Source organism: Tamandua tetradactyla, chromosome 4, assembly GCF_023851605.1.
Source record: "Tamandua tetradactyla isolate mTamTet1 chromosome 4, mTamTet1.pri, whole genome shotgun sequence".
In the NCBI taxonomy this organism is placed as follows: Eukaryota; Metazoa; Chordata; class Mammalia; order Pilosa; family Myrmecophagidae; genus Tamandua; species Tamandua tetradactyla.
Window position 1 is genome coordinate 148,143,581 of NC_135330.1, and position 13,763 is coordinate 148,157,343.

The following is a 13,763-nucleotide window of genomic DNA, read 5'->3' on the forward strand; positions in this document are numbered from 1 at the left end:
TTGAGGCCACCAGTATTTGTGTCTTCTGTTTCGTATCTGTCTGCTTCCTTTGTCTGTGACACTACTCAGTATCTCCATTTGTCCCTTCTGGTTTGTCTTTCTGTTTATGGCCTTAAAATCAAACGTCCGGATTTCACAACTCAACCCTTGAGTAACACCTTGATGGCCAGTACCTGGGCTTTGCCTTTGACTTGACAACTTTCATTTCTATACTGTATCCTCAATTACTAACATTCTTGGGATTGATTCCTTGCCCTGTAACCCACATGGTATACATTAGGCCACCTAATTTAATGGCCCAATTTTTCTAATATTTTCATGTGATGATGCTTCAAAGCTAATCTCCAGCATATCCTGCATATTTTCAACAGATCAATGAGGTCAATGGTGTTCTGCCAAAAAAAATAAATAATTGGGGTGAAAGTAAATTTGTATCCATTTCTACTGCGCACATATGCCAAGGGTTTACGGGGAGGAAAGCAGAGTAAAGAGGCAGGACAAAAACCTGATCCCTAGTCCTTCTGCCTCATTGTAGGACCTCAGCTTAGGAAAATATTAGTGACATGTGCCATTTTTCCCAGTGGAAGAATACATCTCAGTGGGAGTATCCAAGTGACTATTTACCTGCTATTGGTGATAGTCAGATTGTAGCACTTTGCATTCATCTCTAGCTAGCTTTATATCCATGACAAATTATAAATTGAATGTTGAGAAGCAGAGGTACTTCTGTGTTGAAATGATAATCTGATGAGCAAGGCAGGGAGGAAGCTGAGGATCCATTTATTCTTTTTACAGACCCAGACCTAACACGTTTGGCTTCCTGAATCTGCTGCTTGTAATAACTTAGAAGTAGCAAATAAGAAGCAGAAGTAGGATAAGAAGTAAGCATGTTGAAATTTTGAAGCAGACAGTTAAACAGCCTGGGTTAGAGGAAGGGATACAGAAAAAAAAAATAGAAGTTTGGGGTCATTTTAAATAAGGACACACACAAAAAAATTTATTACATCTCTCAAGGGACAATGAAGGCATCAAAGCGTTGCAGGACAATTCAATAACTGAGATTAAATTAGGTTCAAGCACTCTTTGAGGAGACAAGACAAGTTTGCAATAATATATTTGAGACAGTCTCCTAAATCCCTCCCCGCCGCTGCAAACCAGAGTCATATTTCTAAAACACAAATGTCATCCTGTCATTCCCCTGATGAAAACTCTGTCCTGGTTCCCCCCTTATCGCCTACAGGACAAGAATCTAAACTCCTTATCATAATACATAAAGCTCTTCATAGTCGGACCATAATGTATATTTCTGCACACAACTCCTACCACTTCTCCCACGGGCATAGCCTGCACTGTGCCAGGTTTAAGGCCTAGAGGAGATCCTGGAAAAAAGCCTGACGGTTGGCAATGTTTCAAGTATGAAGCCAAGTACTTTATGAACACTATCACATTTAACAAAATATAGAAGAGTTAAATATTTTTAATTAGTTTATAGATAAGAAACTGAAGCTCAAGTTCAGATTAACTAACGCATCCAAGATTGAACAGCTAATAAGTAGCTGGGATACATATTAAATACAAGCAGGCTGGTTTCTAGAAAGTGGAGGTCTCAGGCCTTTGCCAGAGAAATAAAAAGACATAAGTGTATCGATTAAAGGATGATCCCACCTTGCCATCCATGTATGCGGGGGATTTAAAAAGAAAAAAACCAAAATATTTCAATAGGAGAGATTAAGACTATTTCTGCATATTGCTCAGAAAAATGTAAAGCTCAGAGGCATGAGGCAGATATGTAACAAAGTGTACTATCTTTTTGATGGGACAGACAGAAAACAGAGGTCCTGACCACTTCAGGTAATTAAAGGGTCCATGACATATCTTGAAAGTGAAGAGGTATGAATTCCAGTACCTTGTCCAAACTCCAAACCCCATAATTATATCTTCCACTTTCTACTTAAAAGTTTTCCTCAGAGTTTCAACTGAAAAACAAGATTCTTTACTTCCCCTCTAAATGTTACCACTGTGGTTTAAGAGACCTCCTTATGCTTCCTTTAACAGGCCCTTCCTGTATTTCACTGAAGCATCGAGTTTCCCAGGCAAGGTAACCCAGAATGGAAGATAACATTTTACATATATTCCATACTTTCCATACTTTGTTGGAAAATATGTTTAACTCACTCCAAGGAAGGATATATAGTTTTTAAAAAGCATCAAAAACATACCAAAGTCAAGGTAACAACTCAAATAATAAATATTGGAGTTCTTTGAATTGCTGTATGAATACTTCTTTTAAGCTACAACTGTTTTGTACAACTGGTGCTTCTGGCTCCTAGGAATATTTATCTATGTGATAAGATAAAAGGAATTTTTTTTTACTTTGAATGAAATAAGATCAAGGGCTGCTTGCGTGGGTCTTTCTGAACTGCATTATGCTTTCAAGTAATCGAAATTTGCCTGAATTAATTATTCAGGAAATGTTGGAACAAACAGTAATTAATGTAGATTTCTCTTTATTAAAACTGATAGCATCCTTTTTTCGACTTTGTAAACATAAGTAGAAATCCTTGCTAAATGTTCTTAAAGTGCAAAAATAGAAAAATGGGAAATAGTTTGATTTTACTTTCAGTTGAAATGAATCACTACTCAAATGTATCAAAATAACGTACTTTATTGAATTGGTGAATCTCTAACATTTATGGAATAACTACCACAGCACTATGCTGAGAGCTTTACAAGCATCATTCTAAGAAGAGGACGGTGGGCTTCCCTGAACTGCCAAAGCAGTCAAATGGGCCTAGAGCATGCACACATTTAATGTCATGCAAGAAGAATCAAGCAATTCCATCATCATTTTTTCATATTAAAATAAGCACATTGTATAATGCAATGGACTTCAATTTTTAGATGATTTTTATCATAAAACACATTTCAAAGAAATTTTGCCCTTGTAATGAGGCCATTTAAAACTATCTTCTGTGACCTTTCTGGGCTACTTGCATGCTTATTAACACTTCTCTTTCCTTTGGCATGTGAGATTTGCTCCATATCGTTCCTTAGTAGAATGAAAAAGGGAAACAGATGGTTAGAATAGCTACAATTTGAACAATTGGTCTGTGGATCATAATTGCCTTAACACTGTCAATTCATATCTTATTCCAGGTCAAGAAATCTCTAGATTTTTCAGTTTTCTAATCCAAAATATTAAGCGTTCTAATATGCATTTAGCAATGTCATCCTCTCAACCAAAGCAAGACTCTAAATCGGTAATAATAATTTAGTCTATGTAAAGCAGAATAAATTGGTATATGGGGAGTTAGTCTCATAACCTGTCATTACGACTGTACTTGTACTAACAGAGCTACCCATGCAAAGCAAAGCATGGGGCTCTGGGAACAGAATGTATTTTGTGCATATTTGATTTGGCTTTGAACGTACACATGCCTGTATATTCAAACACCCATCTTTTTTTTTCCAAAACAGCAAAGACAATATTAGTCAGCTTCTGTTTCTAAGTTGAAACTTCAATTTTTTTAAAAAGTCAGACTTTCAGGATTTCATAGTTTCATTTCATTTCTGGCAGTTCATAATTATCTTTAGATGCTATACTTTGTTAATTGCTGTTTTCTTCCTAAGGTAAATTACAGCTTTGTCATATGGTCGACATACAATTCAAACAACTCACAAAATGCTGCCAAAATGTGAATTACAGAAGACTTGATGGTGATAGTAAAGATCAAATAGCATTGTTTTTCCTTTCCCAGGCTGCATTTCTTTCCATAATTTAATGTCAAGCAATACCATTATTTCTCCCCAGGCATTTTTGTCATTCCAACAAAAATTAAAATTCTCCTTTGTCTTTCCAATATGTTTTAGCCATAAGAATATTTTAATTTTTAATTTATACTTTTTAGTAGGAAAATGTTTATTTATGGCCCTTACACCTTGCCTATCGGAGTTCTTGTTCTTAGGTGTATGGATAATGAGTTGTGCAAATATTCCGCAGCACCACTGAGGCAGGACAGAACCAAAATTTTGAGAGAGTAATTGTTCCATTTCCTCAGCACATTCTTCTTTCTGTAAGAGCCCCAGAGAACCAAGAACCATTTTAGAAACAGCCTTGTGACTAACTGTAAGCATTCATTCATGCCCAGGGTTAACCCTTGACAATCCTGGGCAGACCTAGAGGCTCAGCTCACATCTCTTGAAGAATCTGTGATGTCCCCACCCCTGCAGGTTAGATCATCAGCTTTTCACTCCCAAGTACTCAGCATTTCTCCTGCATGATACTGCTTATAATTATTTACACAATATCTGTTTTTCCCTTTAGATGGTAAATGCAGGCAAGCAGGAACTCTGCTTATTCAAATCCCCCCAGGACCTAGGAAGGCACATACCCGATGCATAATAAATATTTGTTGAGTGGATATGTGATCAAAAGCATAGTTTGCTTCTACACTTTAGGCCCTTATTTTTATTTCTCTCATTCTAGTCTAGAGCAAACTTACCTGACTACCGACAAATGCCAAGTTGGGGGGGGGAGGGGTGTGAAACAAACTCAAATCTGTACAGGGGCGAGGCCGGGCTGGCATAGGTTTTTGTGGTGAGCCCTGCCAAAAGAGCACTACTCAGCTCCAGCGCATTGTAGCCGGATCCAATTTCTTTTTTAAGAGAAGTCGGATTTTGTATTTTTACATGAAAAAGAGTATTAAATATCGGCAAGATTTTAAGATTTTAAAAATGTACTTTAGGTCATCAGAATGCCTCTGCCAGCCATATTTATCATATATATATATGTATATATATATATACATATATATATATACAACCAATCTGTGATCTCTCATCTGTTTTCTGCTCTTCTTTAGACTGCATATTTGCAAAGAAATGTTTCTTGGTGGTACCTGCTTCCATTTACTGAGGTATCTGATGTCTGTTTTAAAGTCAAGGTTATAGCCAAGTTTTTTGTTATCTTCCTTTGAGTGCTGCTCTTTCTTTTTTTTTTTTTTTTTACATTAGTACAACAGCAACAAAAAATCAACTTTATTGACATATAAGTCACGTACAGTAGAAGTTACAGACTTTAAGCATATACCACAATGAGTTTTGACAAATAATAGCCATGTAATCAGCATAATAAGGATAAAGAATATTTTTCTTAAGACAAAAGCTCCTTTATGTTTTCTTAAAGCAACTTTACTGAGATACAATCCACTTACCACACAATTCACCCACTTAAAGTGGTCAAGTTAATGATTTTTATTATATGCTCAGCCATTATCACAGTCAGATTTAGAACATTTTCATCACCACAAAGGGAAATCCCATACTCTTTAGCTATCACCCCATCGCTCCTATCCCCCTCCAATCCCTAGCAACCACTAATGGACTTCTTTCTTCATGGATTTGCCTATCTCGAGATTTCATATGAATGGAATTCTATATGTGGCCTTTCGTTATTGGCTTCTTTCACCTAGTATGATGTTTTCAAGGGTCATCATGTTGTAGCATTCATCGGCCTTGAGATCAGCCTGAAAGAGCTGCTTCCTGTCAGTTTGTTTCACACTGAAGGTGGTTTTAAAATGTAAAAAATGAATAAACGAAAGAGCAGCATAGAAAGAAAGATAACAAAAGAGTTGGTCATAACCCTGATTATAAATGGTGATTTAAAATGATTTAAAACTCAATATCTTAGCAAATAAAGCAGTAATATTCTCACATAAGGCCTCACAGCAGTTAGGTTCCCTAAGACCTGTTTAAAAATGCAGAATCTCAGGCCCCACTCCAGACAAAGCCACTCTTATGTGTGAATATGACTTTATAAAATGAAAAGCAGGTTAAAAAATGCTTAATATCAATTGGTTTATTTAATTTTCTTCATAAAACTATAAATTATACAAAACAGAAAATAAGTCTAAAAGGCAGGAACAATAAATATCAAATGCAGTGTGAAGAAGTAAAGTCGCAGAGTAGTAGATTTTATGAATCTTAATTTCTAGTCTAGCTTTGTGGCAGCTTGGAAAGTCAACTCTTCCAGGCTTCCTTTCTTCATTTGTAAAGTTATAAAATCAGTTTAAGTAATCTGAAAATCTCATTCCTCTAACATCTGTGCTTTTTTTGTGACTGATTATTCTCTATATGTGCGATTTTTCTACTTAGGATTTCTTATAGAAATAGACTCCAGAAGGGTGACCGACTGTCCTGGTTTGCCCAGGACTGAGCTATTTCCTGGGCCATGGGACTTTCAGTGCTAAAACTGGGATAGTCTCAGGCAAACTAGAATGGTTGTTCACTCTATCCTGTCAAGGTCATACTGAAAAAGGAATTCTGAGAGCACATGCTGGCACCGAGTGCAGAGAAAGTTTAAAGGAACCACCACTGGTCAGTACATGGTTCAACCACCAGGTCTTCTCTTTCTTTCATGATCTTTCCTCTCTTCACGTACCAATTCCATTCCCTTTTATTCACCAACTTGCTTTCATTGCTTAATCTTTGGTTTTGTTTCTGTGTAACTCAGTTTATATTAACATGTAAACTTCATGTCTACATCATGTCTTTACAGCCAGGATATAGACTTTCAACACAAGTGAGCCATAGACAGGCTGTTCTTAGGTCCAAATCGTCCATGGCCAGAGGAGGATGAAGAGATGAAGACATGTGTGACCCAACACTGGGATTTTGGAGAGCAGAGGTTGTGATTCGGATCTATCTATCCCTTTGATGGGGACTTGAGTAGGGCAAATTCTTCAGTACCTACCTGCTCTACCATTCTCCTACTACTCACTCTTCCCTCATCAGTTCAGTTTTATTTTCAGATGCAAGTTCATGGACAAGTGTGAAATACAAGCAGAGGACTTCTCACTCTGGCATCAAGTGTCCTTAAATGATCTTAACTTTTCACAACACAGCATATTTTCCCAGTAGACCAGTTTTAAACATCTGTAGCCTCTACATGGCTCCAGCCATCTGGTTTCAAGCTTCACGGTCATCTCTTAGCATTCTTTCTTTTTAGGGGTTCTGGACTGCCCTTTTCTGGGAGAAACATAACATCACAGTATGTCCAAGTTTTCCTAATTCATGCACAAGACTTACTCCCTTCACTGATAGGGTGATATAATCTGACTTGTTTGTATATTTTAAGGTTCTGATTTTATACCGTACAAGGTCTTTTTAAAAAAAAATACTTTTAGGGGGAGAAAAGCAACAGTTTTCAACAATTAAGCTTAAAACTTTACATGCTTCAAATGTAGCTGTAATTACTTTGTAGAACATGTAATTCAGCATATAAATATCTACATGTAAGTGTTTAAATTAAAATTTAAAATTCTACTTCACTTATTTGGTAGTCCCCTTTTCTATGTGAATTGGGTGATGAGATCAAATAATAATTTATCTTTCTGCTATAAAGCTCTGTCTCTTGCTCTTTCTTTCTCTCTCATTTTCATGCCTTAATTTGCTTTGACTATTATTTAGATTATACAGCAGAATCAAGTTTTAGGAAATATTATTTCAATAGCAATTTATTTGCATTATGTAAAGGGGGCTACCTTGAAAAAGGAAAATATTTTCTGTAATTATACTGACATTTTATCTTCCTTAATTATAAAAATCAATAATGTTTGTCTTCCAGAAAAATCTTTCAGGTAAATATTCAATTTTCATTTCTCACAAAGATCCACTTTTATAAAATAAGGAGGTTCCTCTTACATCAGGTATAAACAATAATTTACTGGATTTTTTCCTCTATACTAAAATATACATTAAATCTTAATAAAATGTATGACATGCTCTGGCATTCAGTCTGAATTTATTAAACTTAAAGAAGTGAGGTGATTCATTGATTCACAGAAAATATCGTCTGCTGTACTAATTTTATATTCAGCTCATTATATTCAATCTTCAGGAGTATTCACCATCAACCACCTGAAAGAGAATATAAACAAAAATGAACTTTTCACTTATTGATTAACTATAAACATTTACCTGTAAGTAGGTAATACAGTTTGTAAACTCAAACACACCCTTCGTGAGCAGTTTAAAAATTTTCCTGGGCTGGTAAATGAAAATCCTTTTCCAGTCATATTGATTTTACTGCACATCCATTTTGTTCAATCGAAAATTGGTTTGCTTTTGAATCAATAAGTGTAGGTTTCCCATAAATTCTTCTTCTTCATCCAGCCTACAACTCCTCTAATATAGACCTTCATCCCTCTCAACTAGATTAGTTTCTTCCTAACTAGTCAAATTCTCTACAGTCTCTTCCCTCCACAATCCACGTAGCACTTTTTGCCATACTGATTTTCTTAGTTTCTCAGGGCTAATGTGACAAAGTCCCACAAACTCAATGGCTCGAAACAAGAGAAACTTATTGTCTCAGTTTTGGAGGCTAGAAATTAAAAATCAAGGCGTCGGCAGGGCCACATTTCTTCTTAAACCTGTAGGGGAGAATCTTTCCTTGCCTCTTCTAGCTTCTGGTTGTTTTCTGGGAATCCATGGTTGTCTCCCCTCGTCTGTGTCTGCCTCCTCGGTCTAGGTTCAAATTCCCTCCTCTAATCAGGACGATAGTCATATTGGATCTAGAGCCACTTTAAACCGGTTTGCCTTAGCATCACTAACAACATCTTCAAAGACCCTATTTCCAAGTAATTCATGCTCCTGGGACTAGGGGTTAGGACATGAACATGTGTTTTGGGGGGAGGACATAATTCAACTCCATCATGGACCTTCTTAAAACCCTAGCTTCAATGTGTAACTCATCTACCAGTGTCCATCTGCTGTCTATCTTGCTTTATGTTAAATAAATAATCATGAAATATCAAAATTATGAAATCACAAGCACCTTGGATTGCAGAGAATCTTGGATACATTTAGTTCATCCTCCCAAAGCATGCATAGTATAGGATTTGTTTTTCTATTCTATAAGTATTTATTGGACATCCGCTTAATATTGCAGACATCATTATAGTCCCTGACAATACGGTAGTGAACAGAACAGATTATAGTGGTTCACTTGGAATTTATCTTCTAAGTGTGAGAGAAAAAAAAAAACCACAATCAAGTGGGGAAAATAATCAAGAACTGTGAAGAAAATGAAATGATGATGGAGACTCCATGGCTACTTTAGATTGGATGTCACAAAAGGTGTATATGTTGTTTTTGTTTTTAGGGCTGCCACTGCAAATTACCACAAGCTTAGTTGAAAGCAACAGAAATTTATTCTCTCACAATTCTGGAGGCTAGAAGTTCAAACTTAAGGTTTTGTCAGGGCAGTGCTCACTTCTAAAGCTCTAGGGAGTCTCCCTTCTTGCTTCCTCCAGCTTCCTGCAGCCCCAGGTATTCCCTGGCTTGTAGCTGTATAACTCCAATGTCTGCATCTGTTTTTCACTGGCCTCCTCTTCTCTCTAGGTCTCTCCTCTGTCTCTTACACAGCCAATTATCATTGAATTTAGGGCCTACACAGATAATTCACAATATCTCATCTCAAATCCTTAAATTAACTACATATGCAAAGGTCTGTGGGTTAGGACATAGGCAGAGCTTTCTGAGGGCCACCATTCAACCTATAAAAGAAGGCTTCTTGAAAGAGGTGATATTTAAATTGAAACATAAATTGCAAGAAGAAACCAGACACATGAAGATCAGGGAAAGAGATTCCAGAAATTCCAGAAAGAGATACTAAGGATAGAGTCCCCCAAACAGGGCCAGGTTTGTCAAAAGAAAGTCAATGCGGATGAAGCTTCATGGTAGAGAGAAAGAGTCATACAAAATGGGCTCAGAGAGCTATGCTGCCAGTGGTTATGGATTCCGGGGTAGATATTTGAAGGGTTCCCCTAACCTACTGTCAAAGTTAGGTGTATGAATTTTATGTTTTAATGAAAAGGAAGTAGCAGGACAATGGTATATTGCAATCTATGTTTCAAAAATTTCTCTCTGGTTTCTGTATAAAGAACATTGTCTAAGGGACTTAGGAAAGAAAGCAAGGAGATGAAGTAGGAAGATATCCATTCACATAAAAGTAGTTCAAGCAAGAGGTAACATGGATTTGGAAACAATATATCAAATAAAGGTCTAATATCCAGAATAATATCCAGGATATATGAAGAGATTGTTCAACTCAACAACAAAAAGACATACAATCCAATTACAAAATGGACAAAAGACATGAACAGACACTTCTCAGAAAAGGAAATACAAATTGCTAAAAGGCACATGAAAAGATGCTCAACTTTCTTGGCTATTAGGGAAATGCAAATCAAACCATAATGAGATATTATCTCACACCCACCAGAATGGCCGTTATTGATAAAACAAAATGTGAGAAGTGCTGGAGAGGATATGGAAAGAGAGACAAACTTATCCACTGTTGGTGGGAATGTGAAATGGTACAACTGCTGTGGAAAGCAGTTTGGTGGTTCCTCAGGAAGCTAAGTATAGAATTGCCATATGACCCAGCAATACCATTGCTAGGTATCTACTCAGAGGACATGAGACCAAGGACACAAATGGGCATTTGCACACCATGGTTCATAGCAACATTATTTACAATTGCCAAGAAATAGAAACAGTCAAAATTTCCATAAACAGACGAGTGGCTAAACAGGCTATGGTATATACATACGATGGAATATAATGCAGTTGTAAGACAGAATAAGGTTATGAAGTATGTAACAACATGGATGGACCTTAACGGCGTTATGCTGAGTGAGATTAACCAGAAACAAAAGGACAAATACTGTCTCACTGATATGAACTAACATTAGTGAATGAGCTTGGAGAATTTCAGTTAAGGACAGAGACCATCAGGAGATAGAAATAGGGTAGATATTGGGTAATTGGAGCTGAAGGGATACAGATTGTGCAACAGGAATGATTGTAAAAATTAAAAAATGGATAGTACAATACTACCTAACTGTAATACAATAATGTTAGAGCACTGAATGAAGCTGAATGTGAGAATGATAGAGGAAGGAGGCCTGGGAACACAAATGAAATCAGAAGGAAAAATACACAATAAAGACTGAGATGGTGTAATCTAAGAATGCCTAGAGTGTATAATGATATGACTAAATGTATGAATTTAAAAATGTTTTGCATGAGGAAGAACAAAGGATTGTCAATAATGCAGATTGTTGAAAATAAATGGTAATTAATACTTTAAAACTTTAACTTATGTGTGAGACTAAAGCAAAAAATGTTTATTTGGTACAAAATTTATATGTTGACTAGTGCATTTCCTAATATAACTTATGTGAACAGTTTAACCGAAAACCATAAGTATGTGGAACCTTGAGGAGGGCATGAGATCTTGTAAGTTTGTCCAAAATGATGTCCTGATAAATCTCAGAGTTATTTGAACAATGAATAAAGTAGTATCAGCAAAGCCCCCTTGGAGGAATGGCGAGAAAGGGGGAAAATTCAACTTTCCAATGTGGAGAATTCCTCATATTCTCACAAGCAGTGGGGACAACCAAAGCAATAGGCTGAGCACTCAATCTTGGGGTTTGTTCAAATGAAACTTATCCCTGCAAAGGATAGGCTAAACCTACTTAAAATTAAGCCTAAGAGTCACCCCCAGAGAACTTCTTTTGCTGCTCAGATGTGACTTCTCTCTGTCAGCCAACACAGCAAGCAAACTAACTGCCCTTCCCCTCTCTATGTGAGACCTGACTCCCAGAGGTATAAACCTTCCTGGCAATGTGGGACATAAATCCTAGAATGAGCTGGGACTCAGCATCAAGGGATTGAGAAAATCTTCTCAACCAAAAGGGGGAAGAGAGAAATGAGACAAAATAAAGTGTCATGGCTGAGAGATTTCAAACAGAGTCGAGAGGTTATCCTGGAGGTTATTCTTATGCATTAAATAGATATCACCTTGTTAGTCAAGATGTAATGGAGAGGCTGGAGGGAACTGCCTGAAAATGTAGAGCTGTGTTCCAGTAGCCATGTTTCTTGAAGATGATTATATAATGATTTAGTTTTCACAATGTGGCTGTGTGATTGTGAAAACTTTGTGTCTGACGCTCCTTTCACCTACCTTATCAACAGATGAGTAAAACATATGGAACAAAAATAAATCATGGGGGAACAAATGTTAAAACAAATTTAGTAGATTGAAATGCTAGTGATCAATGAAAGGGAGGGGTAAGAGGTATGGTATGTATGATTTTTTTTCTATTGTCTTTTTATTTCTTTTTCTGAATTGATGCAAATGTTCTAAGAAATGATTATGATGATGAACGTACAACTATGTGATGATATTGTGAGTTATTGATTATATATCAGGAATGGAATGATCAGGTCGTGTCTCCGGGTCCCGCCCGGCCAGAGGCCGCGCTCCGGGCGGCGGTACCCGCAAGTTGGGAACTCGTGGAAGTCGGCCCGCCAGCTGTCCCGGTCCCCGGTGCCTGAAGACACCACAGACTAGGTTCGAGAACTTGCCCTGGACAATTACAAATCAAATGATGGGAAAATTGAGGGTTTAACAGCTGAGTTTGTGAACTTAGAGTTCCTCAGTTTAATAAATGTAGGCTTGATTTCAGTTTCAAATCTCCCCAAACTACCTAAGTTGAAAACCTTGAGCTCAGTGACAATAGAATCTTTGGAGGTCTGGACATGTTAGCAGAAAAACTTCCGAATCTCACACATCTAAATTTGAGTGGAAATAAACTGAAAGATATCAGCACCTTGGAACCTTTGAAAAAGTTGGATTGTTTGAAGAGCCTGGACCTGTTTAACTGTGAGGTCACCAACCTGAACGACTACCGCGAGAATGTCTTCGGGCTCCTGCCCCAGCTGACCTACCTGGATGGGTACGACCAGGAGGACCGGGAAGCCCCCGACTCTGATGCCGAGGTGGATGGTGTGGATGAAGAGGAGGAGGATGAGGAGAATGAGGATGGTGAGGACGACGAATTTGATGATGAAGAGGATGAAGATGAAGATGAAGATGTAGAAGGGGAAGAAGATGAAGATGAAGCCAGCGGGGAGGAGGAAGATTTTGGACATGATGGAGAAGTTGATGAAGACGAAGAGGATGAGGACGAGGATGAAGACGAAGAGGAGGAAGAAAGCGGGAAAGGTGAAAAGAGGAAGCGAGAAACAGATGATGAAGGAGAAGATGATTAAGACCCCAAATAACCTGCAAAAAAGAACTGTTCAGTATTGGTTGGACTGCTCCTTCGGATTTGGTAGCTGTTTTAAAAAAAAAGGTAGCTGTGATACAAACCCCGGGAAACCCACCCACCCGAAGAGCCAAAGAATAGTTCCTGTGACATTCCGCCTTCCTCCGTTTATTCCCTCTTGGAAACCTGCCACCAAGCTTGGGGACCTCACCCCGACAAAATTGTAAGAGTTGTTAGGTTTTCGTGTAAGACTTGCTGTAGCATGGCTAGCTGTGACTGGTGATTTGTAACCACTCATGGCTACCAGTTACACTGAGGTTGTAACAGCATTTTTACTTTCTGTACAACAAAGAAGCTTTGTAAATAAAATCTTAACATTTTGGGTCTGTTTTCCATGCTTTTCTTTGCCTTTTTTTTTTAAATGAATTTTTTTACATTAGGACATTTTATGTGACAACTGCCAAAAACGTATTTTTAAGAAATAAACACGTTACTCTTTGGTAAAAAAAAAAAAAAAGAATGGAATGATCATATGGTAAGAATGTTTATGTTTGTATGTTGTCATGTTTAAAAAATAAATTAATTAATTATTTTTTTTTAAAAAGCACACACACACAAAATAGGAGGTAATATGGCCCATATAGTTTT

At 37.3% G+C, this 13,763-nt stretch overlaps 1 pseudogene; it reads left to right on the plus strand.

The window, feature by feature from the left end:
* Window positions 1–8,338: 8,338 nt before the first annotated feature.
* Window positions 8,339–13,508, plus strand: LOC143679585 (acidic leucine-rich nuclear phosphoprotein 32 family member B-like; annotated as a pseudogene).
* Window positions 13,509–13,763: the final 255 nt, after the last annotated feature.